Source organism: Austrofundulus limnaeus, unplaced genomic scaffold, assembly GCF_001266775.1.
Source record: "Austrofundulus limnaeus strain Quisiro unplaced genomic scaffold, Austrofundulus_limnaeus-1.0 Scaffold362, whole genome shotgun sequence".
Classification (NCBI taxonomy): Eukaryota; Metazoa; Chordata; class Actinopteri; order Cyprinodontiformes; family Rivulidae; genus Austrofundulus; species Austrofundulus limnaeus.
Genome location: NW_013952764.1, coordinates 94,323 through 100,322, shown reverse-complemented (window position 1 = coordinate 100,322; position 6,000 = coordinate 94,323). Strand labels below are relative to the sequence as shown.

Below are 6,000 nucleotides of genomic sequence, written 5' to 3'. Positions count from 1 at the left end.
CCCCCAATACATTACAGGCATGGGAGCTGTTCTATGTATATTTATGGAAGGCAATATGTTCTGTGCTTGCAGTGCATTGTACATATCTCACCTATTAATCCCAAAAAACCTTCCAGCTCCTAAATGTAAAAAAATACACGTGTTTTGCAAACGTAATATGACCTTTCATTTATGCCAAGACTGGTGGTTGTGCATGCTGACAGTAGACAAATTGCACCACTTGGCTGTTTCATGTATGGGATTTTCTTCTTCTCGTGTCTTTGTAATAAATTGTTCCTGTCTCTCTTATCTTTTTGCCACGACACTTATCTGTTTATAGAGTTTTGTTTCGACTAAACTGATGAGCTAACTGCTAATCTAAACAGGACCAAGATCAAACTGAATTGCTGCTACTGTAAAAAAATAAAAAAATAATAAAAAAATAACAATGATCCATGCAAACACTTTTTTATGAATATTAAAATTGCAAACCATTAAATGAGTGTTTAAAAATGTATTTTATTTGCAATGTCAAATACCATCAGCAGCATTTGGATCTGAGGTTGGTTTTGGTTTGGAACTTGCCTAAGATACTTGAGATTGGAGTCTTGAAATCGGCAACAACTCTGAACTTGGATTCTCTTTGACTACCTGTTTGCTTGTCTCACTCCAAACTGAGGTAATTCCAAAAGCCATCACAAATATAGTAAGATAATGGTTCAAAATCTGTCCAAACAGCCCTGCTTTAAAGATCTGAACTGCCACTTAAATCTCTTAAAATAATCAGGAATAATTATCTTTGTTTGATGACCTTTGTAGCTCTTCTGGGTGCAGTTTATGCAACTTGAAATAAGTGTTTTCACATTCTTGTGTCATCCAAGTATTTTTATTGTATGTACCATTTTCAATAGATWTGCATAAATAAACTCAAATCAAATCAGGCTTAAACAAACATTAGTCCCAAGGCATAAAAGAATAACCAGGCAGTTAAATAGAGTAACTGCTCTTCTGCTACAACACAATGTTCTGCACAGAAAACCTGCGTTGTCACATTAGAATAAAAAGTCACAATCATTCCCCCATAACAATTCTGCTGACCTATCACAATCTGCTTCCTAAGCTGAAACTTGTTGCTTTGGGGTTGTTTATACCCTTTTATTACTTAACAGAGAATAGAAAATAAAACCATCTTGATGCAAGTGTTCTGAAATTGCTAGAACAGAAAGCTCAAGTGGTAATTCTGTTCAAATTTCTGAGGGCAACAAACCAAAAATGTTTTTCAAGATTGAATTTTAAGGCGGTATTTTGTTGCTCCCATTGTATCATCATCTGCTGTGCTCCAGGTTCATGCTGTTTGAAGTCTCAGGTTTTCTGATTCTTTCATTTCTTATTAAATTCAGTGTTTATCTATGGTTAGAGGTGATTTTCCTACTCAGAGCTACAAAACCATCTATTGAGCACGACAAGACATTTTTCAATAATTCTAAATGTGAAAGGGTTTCATATTCCCTAGCACTGATAAGATCGACAAAATTGTTCCTTTGTCCCAAGTCAAGCTTTTTTTCTTTTTTTTTTCCATCTCACAATCAGACACATTTTATCAGAAATCTCCAAAAAGAATTTATCAAACTGCCTTTAACAAAACTGCAGACATTTGTCTTACTGTGAAGCTTAGGTGCAAATAAAATTGGCAGGATCTTTCTTTTTACTTTATTTATTCTAGAAGTTTTAACAAATCTGACTGTTCAAAAATAAACACACACACAAATTGACTTACCTAATTAATAATTATCCAATAGTTAAATTTATAGTTGATGTTGTAATTTATAATTCAGCATTTCTATTTTTAGATCCTGAGAGAGTTTGGTGATGAGACAGACCCAGGGCGCAGGCAGGTTTCAAAATTTAACAAAAGGTTTAATAAAATAACAAAAAGAGGGCTGATTGCAGCAAACTTACAAGATGAACGATGATCACAGGYGGGGGAAACAGAACACACGCAGAGCAAAAYCAAGACATGCAAAAACAGCAAACATGCAAAAACAATGATCCGACACAAGACTGAGAYAGGACAGGGTTTAAATACACTGAAGACTAATGACTGAAACACAAAACACCTGAGGAGAAACACAAGGGTGACAATCAAGGTAAATGTGGGGCAGCTGGGCAAAGACACACTGGGGAACATAGAAAACACTAGGAAAACTAAGGAAAATAAATACAGACTATGACAGATCCATTCTATCAGATCATCTTGGGTTTCTGTTTCGCTGCTGTGTATTATCAGTTTGGCACATTTTTCCCCTTTTCAAATTGTGCTCCTTAGTTTTGTTTCAGACATCTGTCTTCACACCTGCTTCTCAATATTCTGTCTGCTTTGTGTCGTTCCTTCAGCATATATAGTCCCAGGTTTTCAGTGTCTTCCTGTCAGATCCTTGTCTTTGTTCAGTTGTGTGTTCACATCAAGCCACTTTTTGTTTTGCTTGAAAAATGTTTTCACCGTGGATTTGCTGCTTTCAAGCATCACCTTTGTTTAAAATAAAGATTTTTTTTACTTTTTATGCCTGTCCTGTTCCTAGTTTGCATTGACTTTTGACATTTATTAGTTTATTTATTTCTTCATCATCAGTGACTTTTTTTATTAAGTGAGAAGATAAGAAAGAAAATAAGAAAAAGGAAAAGAGCTGAAACCACAAATGTATGAAATATACTCTACATTTTTTAATTCACAAATATCCACAAATTTCATTCTTCACAATATTATAGGAACAAGATTTTTGGATGTGCTAAGCCTGATTATATTTGAACAATACCATGACAGAACTGCTCTAGGATAAATATAATTCAATTCAAATGAAGAATAAATGTAATTAAATGATTATATGAGCTGAAACCATCTAAATATACCGTTAAAAAAAAGAAATAGTCATTTAAAAAAAGAAATCAGTCAAATAAAAAGAAATGGCAGTTTTCAGTTTCTTTGTTCCATGCAAAAGCTGGATAATTGCTGCTTGGATTTTGATGTTAGGGATAGTGTGGAAAGCTAGTTTAGCCAAGGCCAAAGACCCAGACGGCCAAACTACAGGAGTTGGCCATCTGAGGGGCATGTGTAATCTAAAAGTTGTTTAACCATGAAATGTTCAGTTTGAGATGTTTATAAGATGTTCAGCCCTTAAACATTTGCACTTATGATTTACAATTTCTTTCATTTAATTTATCGTGAGAAGTTTAAGTTGAAATTTCAGGTCATAAATTCACTTTAAATAAATAGGTCCTCTGGACGGGTTYTTCTTTAAGGGTTTTAAGCATTTCTTCTCTCCTCCTAGAGTTCAGTCTGAGGAGTTTCAGGTAAACTCTTATAAGCATTGCCTCCACATGGTGGAACAAACAAATTTAACAATGAACATCAACACTAACATGCAAAAGAAAACCATCTGCCTAACAATAGATTGTTAATGCCCTGATCATCACCTATTGTTCATAGAGGATCATGTGAACAGAACAAACCACCTGACTATTGTTGGGGCCCTGAATATCACCTATTGTTCACAGGGTGCTGAATCATGCTTGCAAGAGGGGGACAAGAAGCCTCCACCCCTGTTTAAAGGTGGACATTTTTTTCTTCACAAAAATGGCTTCCTGTACTCCTCTCCCAATGCCAGCATTACTCTATCAAGGACGAGAACACCTTCATCCTGAAAGAGCGACCACTGGCCTGTAGATGAGTGTAACATGCAGGACCCTGGCCTGATGATGAAGCTCCTCTGTGCTGGCCCATTCTTTTGAACAGTGGCTGTTTTGTTTCCCCAATGTATAACTGGTCACAGTCCTCCTGGCATTTAACAACATTCACAACATTACTCTGTTTGTGCCAGGGGATCCGATCTTTGGGGTGAACCAGTCTTTGCCATAAAGTGTTTTGGGGTTTGAAAGCCACTGGGACGTCATGTTTAGAGAGTAAACGTCTCAGTTTCTCTGAGACTCCTGCAACATACAGAATGACCACTGGTCTGGGTCTGGGTTTAGGGTCTTCTTTTTCACCTGGTGGTATTTGGGTTTGTCTGCTTTGAAGAAGGTACGATAACCACACTGCTCCCGTGCCTGTCTTGTGTGTGTTTTCTCCATCTCCTGGGTTAAATACTTTTTTCAGTAAGTTAGATGCACAWTTCTGGTTCAAATAAAGAACTTTATGTTTACTTGATTAATAACTAATTTTTTTAGCGTTATATTACCTTAATGGACAGCAATTTTCAAAAAGGGAACTTGTAAAACTGATGTTAAATGCAACACAGTTGAAAATTTGGGTAAACCTGACTTTTGTGCTGGCACATTTAAGAAAAAAATGTTAGATGCACCAGTGCAACCAGTGCAAAAAGTTAGTCTACAGCCATGCATTACCATTGTGGGCAGACCCTTTCCACAAATCAGTTCTGTAATATGGACAGAAAAATTAGTGGGTTTTTTGTTTGTTTGTTTTTGCATTGCTCTGGCTGTTTGCTAAATCACTAATCAAACTGACGGTCACAAAACAATGAGTTTTCAAAATGAAGCAGGCATGGTGGAACCAAGAGGCATTGGAGTAACTTCAGCTCCCCACCACGCCTCTACATTTACACATAAAACAAACTCATACAACAACAACAACATACAACACATATCAGCTCACAAGAAAGACAGATCATGTCTAGGTTGAGCAATAACACAAGAAAATGGTTAAAAAGTACTGTTATCTTGTGTGTTTGAGTAGGTGGAACATGTCAGTGGGTTTGCTGGTTCCTTTGTTTGCAACTGACCTTTGCACATATAGTCCAAGATTCTCATTTTAGTTTCAGTTTTGGTATCTAAATCATGTCAGAAAAATGTTTCTCACAGAAGATGAAGCATTGTGTTCACCAAAAACTTCCTCTGTTAAGGTATGGTGGTTTCATCTTGTCTTATTCCCTGCTGGCTTTATTTTGTTGACATAACATTTGGAGTTTTCCAGTTTTCTAGTTTTGCATTTCCAAGAGCTGGCTGGAAATCCAGTGTCAAAACAAGAACAAAWATCAAGACTGCAAGTATTATCTCTAACAGCGTGTGAGGTTTATGCCTGCAAACTTTGAAACTGCTGGGGTTTCTATCTCAGTGAGACTTTAAGAGCAGCCTATAACTAAATCTGTAGCAACTATCAACTTTTTCTAGTGAATACCGGTTCACAGGAGCTGTGTCACATCGCAACCCCTTATGAGCAATCCACATTACAGGCAATTATCAGAATGGCCCAGAAAAAAACTGTAATAGATTTAAAGTGGTCATTAGTTCTGAATAATGCAGGTGAAGCTACAGATTTCAGCAGCGGTAGTTAAAAAAAAATTACAATCTATGATACAGTAAGTAGAGCTGCACAAATATTCCTCATTTTCAAGTGTGCACAATGCTTAAAATATTATCTTAAATAGATGCTAAAGTGATTGAGACAAATGTATTTTTAGCTACAGCCAGCAGGCGATAGAACTCACTTTACACTGCTCAGGTGGTAAAGATTTCAAACCCTTCATACAACTGTTCCACAGGAAACTGAGTCTGATTTATCACGTGTTATTTTAAAAAGGACTTGCTTTCCTCATCACAATTAATTATTGTCCATTTTACACATCCTCTCAGGCACCAGTGGGTGTTATGACTGCAGTGGTTTCCCCTGAGGGAGCTGATAAAATTAGATTACCTTCACTTACACTTTTATGCCCATCATCAGAGGATCTGACTGACGGTTTGTTTTACAATCAATACAATGTAGGCCAAAGAGTATTTTCTTTTGCTTTTTTGCATTTCTTGAACTAAAACATCACAGTGAGCAGTTATTATTAAATACGCAGAAGTCTAAAGATGATTTGTGCCCGAGTGACTTGTTTTGCTTAATGAGAACAGTCTGTGGAGCTGGGCGATATGGACAATGATTAATGACAGCTTTGGAGATAGTTTAACTTTAAAGGTGCATTTTATCTTTATAAAAAAAATCACAGCTCGGTCATTTTTTTAGAA

General features: G+C 36.4%; 1 protein-coding gene across 2 annotated transcripts in view; it reads right to left on the bottom strand.

Annotated features, from left to right (window-relative positions):
- Window positions 1–6,000, bottom strand: part of LOC106528178 (glypican-6) — a 115,885-nt gene that overhangs the window by 71,982 nt on the left and 37,903 nt on the right. The window lies entirely within an intron of this gene.